The 14981-nt window shown below is 43.6% G+C and overlaps 1 protein-coding gene across 4 annotated transcripts in view; it reads right to left on the reverse strand.

Moving 5' to 3' along the window:
- Nucleotides 1-14981, reverse strand: part of nrp1a (neuropilin 1a) — a 195539-nt gene that overhangs the window by 133410 nt on the left and 47148 nt on the right. The gene's annotated exons all lie outside the window — the stretch shown is intronic.

Raw genomic sequence — 14981 nt, forward strand, 5'->3', positions numbered from 1 at the left:
CTCCATTCTTCCCGTAACCTTTGACACCCTGACTAATCAAGAACTTATCAACCTCCACCTTAAATGTGATCAATGACTTAGCCTGCATAGTCGTCTGTGGCAATGAGTTCCACACATTCACCACCCCTCAGCTAAAGAAATTTTTCTTCATCTCTGTTCTAAATGGATGCCCCTCAATTCTGAGGATGTGCTCTCCAGTCCTATACTCCTCTCCATATCCACTCTGTCTAGGCCTTTTGATATTCAATAGGTTTCAATAACATCCCCCTCATTCTTCTAAACCTCAGCGAGTAGAGCCAGAGCCCTCAAACGCTCCTCATATTTTAACCCTTTCATTCCTGGGATCATTCTCTTGAACCTGCTCTGGACTTCTCCAATGCCAGCACACCTTTACTTGGATAAGGGGCCCAAAACTGCTCCAAATGTGGTCTGACCAATGCCTTATAAAACCTCAGCATTACACCCTTACTTTTGTGGGCTAGTCCACTTGAAATGAATGCTAACATTGCATATGCCTTTCTTCAGCACTGACTCAACTTGTAAGTTAATATTTAACAAATTCTGCACAAGGGCTCCCAAATTCCTTTTCACGTCTGATTTTTGAATTTTCTCCCCATTTAGAAAATAGTCCATGGCTTTATTCGTTCTGCCGAAGTGCATGACCATGCACTTCCCTAAACTATACTCCATCTGCCACTTCTTTGCCCAAATCTGTCTGAGTCCTTCTGCAGACTCCCTGTTCCCTCAACATTACCTGCTCCTCCACCTATCTTTGATTCATCCACAAACTTGACAACAAAGCCATCAATTCCTTCATCCAAGCCACTGACATATACTGTGAAACGAAGTGGTCCCAACACCGACCCCTGCAGCACACGACTAATCACCGGCAGCCACCCAGAAAAGGCCCCCTTTACTCCAACTCTTTGCCTCCTGCCAACCTCCTCTCCATTCTAGTACCGTTTCTGTAATACCATGGGCTCTTATCTTGTTAAGCAGCACCATGCACGGAACACTGTCAAAGGCCATCCGCAAATCCAAATAAACAACATCCACTGACTCTCCTTTGTTTCTCCTACATGATATTTCCTCAAGGAATTCCAACAAATTTGTCAGCCAAAATTTCCCCTTAAGGAAAGCATGTTGACTTTGGCCTTTTTTATCACGTACCTCCAAAGGCTCCAAAACCTCATCCTCCATAATCAAATCCAACATCCTTCCAACCACTGAAATTAGGCTAACTAAGCTATAATTTCCTCTCTCCCTCCTTTCTCAAAGAGTGGAGTGACATATGCAATTTTCTAGTCTTTAGGAACCATTCTAGAAACTAGTGATTATTGAAAATTCGTGACTAATCCCTCCACAATCTCCACCCTGGGGTGTAGTCCCTGAGGTCCGGGTGACTTGCATTATCTACTTCAGGCTTTTAAGCTTCCCAGGCACCTTCTCCTTAATAATAGCCATGACACCCAGTTCTGCCCCATGACACACTCACATTTCTGGCATTCTGCTAGTGTCTTATTGGCTAGCTTATGTTAATATTTCTTTTTTCCCTCTTTATGGCTTTTTTGGTTGCCTTCTATTGGTTTTTAAAATCTTCTGAATTCTCTAACTTCCCACTAATTTTTGGTGTATTATATGCCTTCTCTTTAGGTTTTAGGTTGTCTTTGACTTCCCTTGTCAGCGATAGTTGACTTAACCTCTTATAGGAAACTTCATCTTTGGCATATATCTTTCCCATGCCTTCGGGTTTCTCCCAGAAACACTATTGCTATTCTGCAATCCAATTCCACCCAATCCAGAATTGTCATTCCCCTAGTGTGCTAAAAAGTCATCTGATAAGCATTCTACAAATTTATTCTCTTGGGATCCAGCTCCAACCCGATCTTCCCAATTTACTTGCATATTGAAATCCCCTGTGATTCATTGGCACTGTACAAATTTGTTCTCTTGGGATCGAACACCAACCTGATTTCCTGAACTACCCACTTAGTGAAATTCCTCATGATTATTGTAACATGGCCCTTTTGACATGCCTTTTCTATCTCCCATTGTAATTTGTAGCTCACATCCTAACTACTGTTCAGAGGCCTGTACATAACTTGCATCAGGACTTTTTCACTCTTGCAGGTTCTTAACTCTACCCAGAAGGATTCTACATCTTCCTGCCCTATGTCACCTATTTTTAAGGATTTGATTTCAATTTTTACCAACAGATTCACCCCTTCTGCCTACCTGCCTGCCCTTCCAGTACGATGTGTATTATTGAATGTTAAGCTCCCAACTACAAGGGGTGATTGATAAGTTTGTGGCTCAAGCTAGAAAAAGTCAATTTTAGAAAACCTAGCACATTTATTTTTCAACATAGTCCCCTCCTACATCTACACATAGTCCACCGATTGTGGAGCATACGGACCTTGGACCTCCAGAAAGTGCGCGCAGCAGGGGTGATTGATAAGTTTGTGGCCTAAGGTAGAAGGAGACGAGGTATTAACTTCAAACTTTCTACGTAATCACTCAAAGAGTTGAACTGCATGTGCATGCAATGAGAGCTGTATAACTCATCTCCTTCTACCTTAGGCCACAAACTTATCAATCACCCTTGTATGATCTTCTTTCAGCCACGACTCAGAGATACCCACAACATCACATTTGCCAATCTCTAACTGTGCTACAAGATCATCAACTTTATTCTGTTTTCTGCATGCATTCAAACATAACATCTTCAGTATTCTTCCTCATTTCTTTGCTTTACTTGCCCAAAGGTACTGGGGCGAACTTAAAGGCTCGAATTGAACCCAGTTCACTGCCATTTCTGGATGACTTTGTTCCGTACTGCAATATATATTTGCCCGATCAGCTATCAGACAATCTGAAATTAGTTTTTTTAAAAAAAACATGATTTGGATTCATCCAGCGACGGCAAACATAATGCGATAATCAAATGCAGTTGGTTATCATTTCTCATTCTGGCTGGAGTTAATTATCATGTTCCAATACTGTGAAATGAGCAAGAACTCCCACGGAATAAATTACATCACCAACAAAACATTCATCAATGTAGGAAAAGCCTAAAATCTAAGGAAAGTGAGCTTCATTCCAGAACACAGAGCACAGAAAGCTACGCTCCATCCGTCAGAAAAAGCGAGATCTCCCGGTAGCCACCATTTTAATTCCACTTCCCATTCCCATTCCGACACATCAGTCCATGGCCTCCTCTACTGCCACGAAGAGGCAACACTCAGGTTGGAGGAGCAATACCTTATATTCCACCTGGGTAGCCTCCAACCTGATGGTGCGAACATCGATTTCTCAAATTTCCAGTAATGGCACTCGCTCTCTCCTTTTCCATTCCCCATTCCCATTTCCCATTCTGACCTTATCTCCTTACCAGCCCATCACCTCCCTCTGGTGCTCCTCCCCCTTCCCTTTCTTCCATGGTCTTCTACCCTCTCCTGTCAGATTCCCCTTCTCCAGCCCCTTACCTCTTTCACCAGTTAACTTCCCAGCTCTTTACTTCACCCTCCCCTCTTCCCCCACATTTGGTTTCACCTATCACCTACCACCTTGTAGTTCTTCCACCCCTCCCCCCACTGCTCTAACCTCATCTTTTTTCCAGTCCCGATGAAGGGTCTCGGCCTGGAACATTGACTGTTTACTCTTTTTCATGGATGCTGCCTAAACTGCTGAGTTCCTCTAGCACTTTGTGTGTGTTCCTTAGATTTCCAGCATCTGCAGATTTTCCCATCTTAGCAGAGAAACTTTGTATGACAGCACAGGCAGACATCCCACCTCTCCCGGAAGTTCCGGGAGTCTCCCACATAACGATAGTGGCTCTCTGAGGCCAGGAAATTATATACAATATCCTGGAAACAGATTTTTTGGAGAGGGAGAGGGAGAGTGAGCATCCTGATTGGTCTCTCTTCGTGCTAAGAGTGGTCTCCAGCCACCGGGCCATGAGGAAACGATATGATTCGGCGATATGAAACGATATGAGTCAGCTGCACCTTTCCTCGTTCCCTGTCACGCACTGTTGAATTTTAACGCACGTGAGGTCATCAGTGACCCGAGACATGCAAAGGAATGGGTCCGTGACCCATTTGTGAATGTCCCCGGTGAATCATCCATGTCAGCACGGGAAAACTATCAACTCCTCGAGCTTGCAAATGATGGTGGGCTGAAAAGTATGTTTGACATAACACCTCTGCCGGCATTCCGGATCAAAGACAAGGCTGAATATCCTGAGATAGCCACGGAAGCACTGAAAACGTTGCTTCCATTTCCAACATATCCCTGTGAAGCGGAGTTTTCTGCAATGAATGCAACGAAAACTAAACTGCGGAATAGACTGGACATAAGGAACCCCCTTCGAGTATCGCTGTCTCCCATCACCCCTCGATTGGACCGTGTTGTTGCAGGAAAACAAGCCCAGGGCTCCCACTGATACAGCGATATTGGTGTGTTCCAATGATTTTATATGTTCATACAGGGAAAATATGCGCTGTGTGTTTAATATCCAAACGTTACTTAAAATGTTATGATGCGATTGACTTATCACCTATACTCCGGTTGTGATTAACACCCCCGCCCCCGGTTGGCCGGTCCGCAAGAATATTGTCAATATTTAACCGGTCTGCGGTGCAAAAACGATTGCGGACTCCTGCTAAGTAGACCTATCAGTTCTCTCTGTGGGCGGGCTTTACAGTCGACCTCAAAAATAATGACAGGGTTGCTCGCTGCACTGTTTGCAACAGTGACTTTTCTATTGCCCATCGTGGGTTAAAATGTAAAAGACATGTTGAGGTGAGTTTAACAGATGTCATTCGTTCATTAGCATAGCTAACATTATTTAAACTAGCTGGCTGGCTGCTAAGGAGCTACGCTATTGATGTCCTATGTGATGAGGCCAAACTCCCTGTAGACCTGCTTAAAGTTGTAATAGAATATACATGATAGTATAATATAAGTACATATTTTAATGTCACATTTTCTGCATATATCCAACTTGGTTTACAGATTAGACAAAATCACTAAACAAAGTATTACATACATCCCTGGAGGTTGACCGTGGGGGGATATGGGGTTGCAGGGGGCAGGGGTGCTACCTCCCTGAAATGAGTTGTCGCAGAGTGAGATGTCTGCACAGGAAAGGTTGTTGTTGTTGTTGTTGGTCCTTCGTAGTCGAAGATGACCATGGCTTCAAAGTCAAATGGGAGATTGGCGGCTGTGGGTCCGGAGGTGACTGATGAGGCCAATCCGGGCCCTGAAGGCTTGCCCACATGTGGGACACAAGTGGGTGGGTGCTGTTGTGGCAGTGGATGCTGCTCGGGCCTTGCGCACAGCACGCTTTCGTTGCGCCTCGATGATGCGCCTGACTTCAGCTGCACGGGCTCCTGTGGTGATCTTGCTGCGCCAAGCTGGACGGTCGAGGGCAAGCGTCTCCCACGTGTTGATGTTGACACCCAGGCCTTTGAGGGACGCTTTGAGGCAGTCTTTGTAACGTTTCTTCTGCCCCCCGACTGAGCGCTTGCCCTGACACAGTCCTCCGTACAGCAGCTGCTTAGGCAATCGGCTGTCTGGCATTCTGACCACATGTCCAGCCCACCTGGCTTGGGCTTTCAGCAGGAGGGTGTAGACGCTGCAGAGCCCAGCTCGTTCCAGGATTTCCGTGTCAGGGACTTTGTCCTGCCACCTGATGTGGCGGAGTCTGCGGAGACAGCTCAGGTGAAAATGGTTCAGCTGTTTGGCGTGTCTGCTGTAGACAGTCCAGGTCTCGCTGGCGTAAAGGAGGGTGGTAAGGACCACTGCACAGTAGACCTTCAGCTTGGTGGTAAGGCTGAGTCCTCTCCGCGCCCAGACGTTCTCACGGAGTCTCCCAAAGGCGGCGCTAGCTTTGGCAATCCTGTTGTTGACCTCAGCGTCTATGTTCACTGCGCGAGAGAGTATGCTGCCCAGGTAGGTGAAGTTGTCGACTGCCTGGAGGTTCTGGCCCTTCACCGTGATGCGCGGCTCCTGGTATGGCTTTCCTGGGGCAGGCTGGTAGATAACTTCGGTCTTTTTGGTGCTGATAGTGAGACCGAAGTTGTCGCAGGTTTGTGAGAAGCAGTCCATTTCACGCTGCATCTCCTGCTCTGTGCTGTCGTTGAGTGCGCAGTCATCAGCAAACAACAAGTCTCTGATGACGGTCTCTTGCACCTTTGTAACTGCCTGCAGGTGCCTAAGGTTGAACAACCAGCCGTCAGTCCTGTATCTGACGTGGATTCCTTCTTCGTAGTTACAGAAGGCATCTGTCAGCATGGCTGAGAATACCATACTGAACAGAGTAGGGGCAAGAACGCAGCCTTGTTTGATGCCATTTGTCACTGGGAAGGCCTCTGACTCGTCGCCGTCATCCAGAACTTTCACCATCATACCGTCGTGGAACTACCGGACGATTGTGATGAACTTGCTGGGGCAGCCAAACTTCTCCATGATCTTCCACAAGCCTTCTCTGCTGACCGTATCGAAAGCCTTGGTTAGATCGACAAAGGTCACGAAGAGGTCGCTGTGTTGCTCCTGGCATTTTTCCTGGAGTTGGCGCGCAGCAAAAATCACGTCTGCGGTCCCACGTTCAGCACGGAAGCTGCACTGGCTTTCTGGGAGCAGACCTTGCTCAAGATGTTGGAGAAGGCAGTTGAGCATTACGCGGGCCAGAATCTTCCCCGCAATGGACAAGAGAGAGATGCCTCAGTGGTTGTCGCAAGACTGGCGGTTGCCTTTCCTCTTGTAGATGTGGACTATGCTGGCATCTTTCAGCTGTTGCGGGACCTGTCCTTTTTTCCACATGGACTGGAAGAGTACAGTCAGCTTTTGCATCACGACAGGGCCTCCTGCTTTGTATACCTCAGCAGGGATTGCATCGGGTCCTGGCGCTTTGCCACAGGAGAGTTGCTTCACTGCCTTCCTGACTTCATCTACTGTGGGGAGGGTGTCGAGGTTCTTGTTGATCTCTACCTGGGGCAGGCGGGCAATGGCCTCGTCGTTGATGTCGGCAGGGCGATTAAGGACATTGTTAAAGTGCTCAGCCCACCGATCCAGAATCTGCTTCTTCTCTGTCAGCAGCTGCGTCTCATCTGCGTTGAGGAGGGGTGAGGAGCCGGAGGACTGGGGTCCATATGCAGCCTTAAGCGCATCATAGAAGCGCTTTATGTCGTGGCTGTTTGCATAGCCCTGGATTTCATCGGCCTATTTGCTGAACCAGCTGTCCTGCATCTCGCGAAGTTTTTTTCTGCACCTTTCTTCTTGCTTTGGTAAAGGCATCTTTCTTGGCTAGCGACGTGGGGTCGTTCTGATGCGCTCTGTGATGTTGATGTTTCTCCGTTAGTAGTGCCTGTATTTCTTCATCATTCTCATCGAATCAGTCTCGGTTTCTTCGGGTTGCTGGTCCGAGATGTTCGAGGGCGGTAGTGTAGACAGCGTCTCTGAAGGCCGTCCACTGTTCCTCAACGCTGGTCCCGTCTTCCTGTGGTGTGTCTGGCAGTCTGCCTTCAAGGTCATCGACGAATTCTTCTGCAACCCTGCTGCTTTTCAGTTTGGAGACATTCGGCCTCTTTGCAGTCTTCTGCCCTTGGGGTCTTCTCATGGGCAGAATGCGAAGCCTGAACTTGGACACAATGAGGCGGTGGTCGGTCCAGCAGTCGGCACCACACATGGCTCTCGTCACTCTGACATCCATCCTGTCCCTCTTCTTGGTGAAAAGGTTATGTCCCAATGCATTCCACACTCTGGCCACCAGTCTTGATTGTTCTATTGAAGCAAAGCACTATTGGGTGGCCTTGTGCATTCTTGGAAGTGGAAGCCAAAAGGATGTTGAAGGATTATTTCTAATTTCTTAGGGACCATCAACACAGCAGATGAACCTTCTCACTGAGGTGTCTACTGCTAACATACTAACCTTGTAGCAAAAGTGCTTGTCACTGGGAAGGAATGCAGAGGATTTGAAGGAGGTATGGCATAAGTTTACAAGAATGATACCCTGACCCCAAGGGTTAACATAGGAGGAGAAATTGCATAATTAGGATTGTGTTTGTTGGACGTTCATAAGTTAGGAGTTGATTGAAATGTAGTTCCACAGATCAAAATAGCTTCTCTTCCTTAAATATTGGGGAGCAATATGCAATCTCTCCTTCTAACTTCAGCCTGCTTAGGACACAGACAACAATGTTAGCCAGAGGGAGGTGAATCTATGGAATTTGTTGCCATGTGCAACTGTCGAGGCCAGGTCATTGGGTGTATTTAAGGCAGAGGTTGATAGGTTCTTGATTAGTCAGGGCGTGAATGGTTATAGGGAGAAGGCCGGAGAGTGGGGTTGAGAGGGAACTAGATCAGCCATGATGAAACAGTTTAGCAGGCTAGATGGGCCAAATGGCCTAATTCTGCTCTTGTGCCTTATAGCCTTCTGATCTTAAATTCAGCCAAGTTTTTCTTAATGGAATTAGAAACACTTATACGAAGTGTGATTTCAACTCTAAGTTCTCTTTTTCAAATACCAGTTGATGCTTGGTTAATTACTAAATTTAAGTTTTAGATTGGTTAAGTGTTGCTGAAGGAGGGTATGTTAATAAATAAATTCATATCACTAATCATCCAAGATCTTACTAGGTAGTGAAATATCCCCAAGGATCTGCTTTTGTGTCTTTAATGTTCAAAGCTATCAGTGTGGAAGAGCTCAGCTTCCAAGCATTAGTTCATCCACTGATTCATATAGCATGATGGCCTTTGCAAGACACACAGCTGTAGCTCACCAGAGTTATATAAACCTTCCCAGCCTCCACAACTTTGTGAGCTCTACCGTCAAGAAAAATGACTGGGAAGTAATGTCGTCAGTACACCATTAAGTTCCACTCCAAGTTTCAAAGTACTTTCACATGAAACACACCAAGACTGCATCTTTTCATCAATATTTTGAACATTTTCTGTCAAACACAAATGTAAGGACATTGCAGCCGTAAGTTTGGTAGTAGAAAGAAACCAGAGCCCAGCGTCTTTTCACATTAGTAAGAATGGACAATTAATGTCACTTTGACCATGTTGCCTACGTCTTGGGAAATAAACCAAGTAGGCACTAATGAGCAGGACATTTTATCGTCCATTGGAGAAACAAATCAGACTTGTTTCGAATGCACGTTGCCTGACCTGACCTGAGTCTTTCCAGCATCTTTTTGTTTTTGTTTCCAACTTGTTTTCTGCTAAGTGATTTGAGCTGACAAAACAAACAGAGAATAGCATTGCCTGCAAGTTGCTCACCCTATCCTTTATACCTTGGACCCGAAAAGTGAAGTGGCCTCAGCAAGAGCAGGGGTTTGGTGCAGTACAGATACTTGTCTGCATTCTCCTTTGGCCAAACGTGCGATAAGGAGAGGCACAAGCAAGGGGACCTTATACTGAAGTTAAACTGTTGGTGTGTTAGTTAAGGAAGTGAGTCGAACTATTTTGCCACACTCTTCAATAATACACTAGCTTTTGTGTTAAAAAAAAATAACAGAAGAAGGAAGTCTCCCTTTAATCATGTCTTGTAATTCTTCAGGATATTTTAATTTCAGTTAGAAACTTAATTGCCATTCCAAGGCTATAGACACAAGCCAGAGAACCTGTCAGTTAATCTGCATGTTACATTTTTACAGGATTACAAGAGTCACTTGAAAGTATTAATGTGACATGTGACAGACTTGTTGATTTGCACAAGACTTTCAAGCTGAATTGTCTACATGAGTGGTTGGATAGGTGAACAAAGCATAGTTGATTTTTCCTTGTGAACGAGGTACTGTATGTTGGTAAAGATAATGTAAGCATACTTATATGTGTAAGCAGTAATTATATATGTGAGATAGGTGAAGCTGCCATTCATTAGAGCACTCAAAGTAAAGATATATAGTTTAATCCTGCATATGAAAGCATTGTTGCACTGGCTACGTATGTTAAAGTGAACATGGTATGTAGGGCATGTGTGTTGGTTATATATTTGCAAATGGAATATGTTGGCAAATGATTATGCATGTAAAATGACATTTGTATATCTAAGCGATAACAGCACAATTTGATTGTCAAAGTATGTGCCATAATTCTCAAAGCAAGCAAATTGCATTCAGGACTATTGACCAGTAATTTTAGGTAATTAGGAAGAAATTATAGAGATTAGCTGCATAGAGAACAAATGTGATTTGTTCTAATTGACAATACTCAAAGAGAAAGCTTGTATTACTATTGAATTAAAATTAAACTTTCCACTTGCACTCTGACTAAATGAATCTTGACATGTAATATTCATTGACAGTACTCTCTCTCTCTCTCTCTACATTGTTAGTAATGTAATGTTAATCACATCTCCAGGTGCCAGAAAATCAAATTAAGACTAAGATTAACTTTTAGCATGTTTAAGGGGTACTTTTATCATTTAGCCTTCAAAAGCTTGTCAGTCAGTCTTGCACTTTGAACTGTAATACCCATATACAAAGAGCTCTTGTCTAGATTTGAACTGCATGTACAATCACTGTGACTCCTGAAATGTGCCTGCGTTCCTTTACACTTAACCCAAAGGCCCTTTAAATAGAATCACGTTCAGCTGCAGGCTGCCACTGCTTGCCTTACTTACTGTGCACAGCTCATTTAATAATGACCACCTCAGTCAATCACCCATCAGGAAATAGCCCTTGTCATTACGCAATTTTCACGTGCACATCAAGCATTTCGATGTACAGAAGTTGGTGTCTGTGTGCATGCAGCAAAGGGAAAAGAGCAATCATGTGAGGTTGACAAATCAGTAAACAAGTAACCAATGGGCAGGCATCCGAAAGTTGAAGGTTTATGTGCATGGTTACGTTTTAGTAAAGGCAGTTCAAAAGGGGTGTTCTTCATTCCTATGGCCAGTAATGTTAAAAACATTATGGAATTTTTGATGAAGCCCATGAGAAGTAATAGCGGAGTTGTTCAGCCTTAGTACACTCATCACAATGCAATGGGCTGTTTGACCAGGGTGGTCCAACGTTTGGTTCACAGCATTGCCCACTGAGCTGATTTCAGCTGCTGTGGTAGTGTGAGGATACGATTAATGGTATACAGCACTCTTGGAAAAATCAGGGAGGTTCACATTCATCAATACCTTGTGATGCTTTTGAAATGATTCAGCTTAGATCTCTCACTTCTGAATCAGAAGATTATGGGTTCAAGACCTAGACCCGAGACATGAGCACATACAATATTTGCGTAGAAAGTACATCTATCGTTGCTCATTTTTAGTGTATAAATCATTCATAAAAAGCACCCTTTTCACATTTCCTATTGGGCTTATGGCTAATGGGAAGCTGAAGAGGGTTTTACCCTGTTGAAATTCATCATCATATTGCAGCTATTTACAGATGTTAAACACATGATCAGTGAAGTTGCCCATTCATAACTCATTGACGGAAATTGGATTAGAAGTAAGGCTTTCATATTAAACTATTAAGAAATATATCACACTAAGCAATAAAGGGACACTGAAAGAAGTTAACATGACAAGCAGCATCTGTGGAGGCACAAGTTGTAAGTCAATGTTTTGGGTTGAGACAGACACAAGAGAAAAGGTAGTAAATAACAGTGCAAGTAGATTGGGCTAGAGGATGGGGTAGGTGAGAGATGAAACCAGATGGAGAGAGGATCGTGGGTAGATGGAACCCGGTGGGGAGAGACTGATGGAAGAGGTGAATAAACGGGGGAGAAAACAAGGTGGATGAACAAGTGTGTGTGTGGGAGGAGAACATCTGGGGTGTGAGTGAACTGAAATAGTAAAATTCAATATTCACACCATTGGGTTGCAAGCTGCCAAAATAGAATGTGAAGTGATGTTCTTCCAATTCGTGTCTCCATGCCATTGGAAAAGGTCAAGGGCAGAGAAGTCAGTGAGTCTGTGGGAAGAAGAGTTAAAGTGACATGCAGCCAGTAGCTCCGGATGGCCATCGCGGACAGAGTGGGTAGGTGTTCCACAGTCACCTACTCTGAACTTGGTTTCACCTATTATTGCAGAGGAGGTCAAATTAAAAGTAGAAGTAAAATTGTATAAGAAACTTTTTTTGTTTTTCATGCAAATTTCCTCTCTGCGTCATTTCAGTATAGACCACAGATCAAAGAATCTGTGCGCTGATCTCCCTAGGACACAGATGGTTTCCTCCCCTGTGTAGCTGCTGACCATGAGTGCTTGAGTCCAACCCATGACACTGTACACAGATGGATCCTCCCACATGTTCTCCCTGCTTTTTCCACAATCTCCTTCTGTCTTCTTCTGCAAACCCAGCCCACTGACGTCCACTCTTTTCATAGATGCCTGATACAACTTCTGCCTGCTTAATCACGTGTCAGATTTTAACACTTCTTAAAAGGAAACCATGAGAATTAACTTTCAAGCAATTACGGAACAATTTTTTTTTTACCTGATCTGCCAATAGGTCAAAATGCCTCACTCACTTAATTCGCCAAAAGTGTTTGAAATCCATTTTCTCGGCAAATCTGCTTTGATACTATCTATTTATTGCTGGCAGCTTTGCTTCTGAACAAAGAATGTTGGGCATCCAGCTCCAGAAACAAGAGCAGATCATCTAGGCTGACACCTCACTCAAGTCCCGAAGGACACTATATCTGAATGCTTTGGGTGAGGTTTTAGACTAAGACCCTCTGCTTCCTTCCACCTTAGTGGAAAGTTTGGTAATGGTTACAAATTGCTAATATCAAGTTGAGTACTGAAACTTCATAGTAATGTTGAAGGAATTTGCCTAGGACTTTTTAACCCCCTGAAAGTGGAAATAAAAGACCCCATATTATAATTTGAAGGATGAGAAACATTTATTTCACCATCCTCACCTTTTTTTTCCTTGAAAACACACTACAACAAACATTGTGTTTGATTTGCAGATTGTGGGGCAAGATGTCAGTCATGTCCCTCTATATCATTCACCTGCTGTGGACCAACAGATACAGTGATCTGCTGGAAATACACAGCAAGGTGACAGAAACAGAGCTAACATTTCAGGTTGATGACTTTTATACCAAGCTTTCGCAGTAATCAGTGTTTTTATTTCACTGTACGGTATGTGGTGTCTTTAGATAAGTGGATGATGCATGTGGTACTCGGTGAATGTTAATTTCTTTGTTCCATGTGCCTCATACATTTCCTTGGGACTTGACAAAGAAAAGGTTTAGTGGCTAGAAATCTGGTCTGTTCTTCTCTATTTCAAGTGTCATAGTTCAAATGGATCTCTGACTGATGTCCTCGAAATGTTCTCCCTCAGGATTTTGAATCTACATCACTATAATCTATATCATAACACTGCATGACCAATTCTAGTTTGAGTTTAATTTTGACTCAAACCAGAATCACACAGCATGAAAACAGTCCCTCTGAGTCACCATGTCCACAAGGGCAATCTGTGCTATTTACACTAATCCTACTTTAATCCCTTTTTATTTTTCTCAAATTCCCATCAGCTCCCCTCAGATGCTACCACGCACCTACAGATTAGTGCAATTTACAGTGGCCAATTAACCTTTCAATCTGCACGTCTTTGGGATGCAGCGGGAAACCAGATCGCTGAAAGGAAACCCACATGGTCACAAGGAGGGTACGTAATGTATCTGCACACAGGTATCATCCGAGGTCGGGACTGAACCGGCATTAGGTAGTAACTCTACCAGCATCAACAATCCACTGTCCTTATCCGCAGCACTGTGCCAGCCCTCTAAGAAATATATGTGATCCTGATATCATCCCTTTTCAACTTAGTGTTATCAAAAAAAATGCTCTGAACCTCCTATCCAAGGAACAATAAAAGATGAAAGGAAGCATTGTCATCAGCAGTCCATCTCCAAGCTTCATGTGTTCAGCTCCAGCATACCAAGGTAATTTATATGAGGCAATAAAAATGGTCTTTACATTATTGTTTTCAATGAACTGTTACAAGCAGTACAGTACAGGCCTCTTATGGGGCCACCTCCATGGTAACCAAAACAGTGCTTTTATCTAAATGATACTATTAGGCAGGCTATTAAATATATCTGTACTAAATTCAGTTCTTAGAGCCTTGTCCTATAAATGTCCTGGAATTAAAGTCATTAACCCATCTCTGACAGCAGGAGTTTTATGCAGGAAGTATAATTGCATACTTGCAGGAACTCATTAAGGCTGTGTAGCAACAAGACAGGCAAAATTTTTTTTTTAATCGGCAACCATGTTGGATTATACATCTGTTTATGAGAAACTGCAGGACACAAAACCATGGAGCTTAAAGTTAATTGAACACTGGGGAGGTTTGAGCTCTCAGTGGACAAGACTTGTACTGAAAGCAGTGCCTTCAAACTCTCCACAGGAGGCAGAGTGTATTTTGCTCACCTTGAGGTTCAGAGGACAAGGTTTCAGCACAACTGTGAAACACAGACACTGAGTGGATATGAAGGGCTTCGTACTTAAGAAAAGATTTGGTTTCATTTTACTCATTCGCTCTTCAAGTGAGATTATAACATGACACAAATCTGAATTCTTACAGCTAACCTAAATATTTATGACAGTCCAGCTGAGAGTCTCTTTAGGTGATAAAAATTAGTGTCCAAATATTAGTTGCTTAAAAAGATATTCCTGTCTACTGGTAATGATTAGCTGGTGCACACTGTACATGTATGTTCTTCATGAAAATAAGACTGGTGAAAACATGTTATGGTATATTTACAATACTTTTTAAATGCAACCCATGTACCATTGAACTAATTCCATAGGAATATGAGAAGAGAGGCCATTCCAAGGTGAATGTAAAAATAAGAAGGAACTGTGCCAAGAAGCAGAGGTTTTGCTGCATGAGTGGCCATAAACGTTCCTCTGGTATTTCTGATCAATCACAGATGTTCTGTGAATGAGGAAAAGATGTGGTTCCAAAGCTCTTGTAAAAAGGCCTATTTAAAATGTTTTCATCTCATTCTTCCTT

The sequence above is a fragment of the Mobula birostris genome, chromosome 3, assembly GCF_030028105.1.
Source record: "Mobula birostris isolate sMobBir1 chromosome 3, sMobBir1.hap1, whole genome shotgun sequence".
NCBI classification, from domain to species: domain Eukaryota; kingdom Metazoa; phylum Chordata; class Chondrichthyes; order Myliobatiformes; family Myliobatidae; genus Mobula; species Mobula birostris.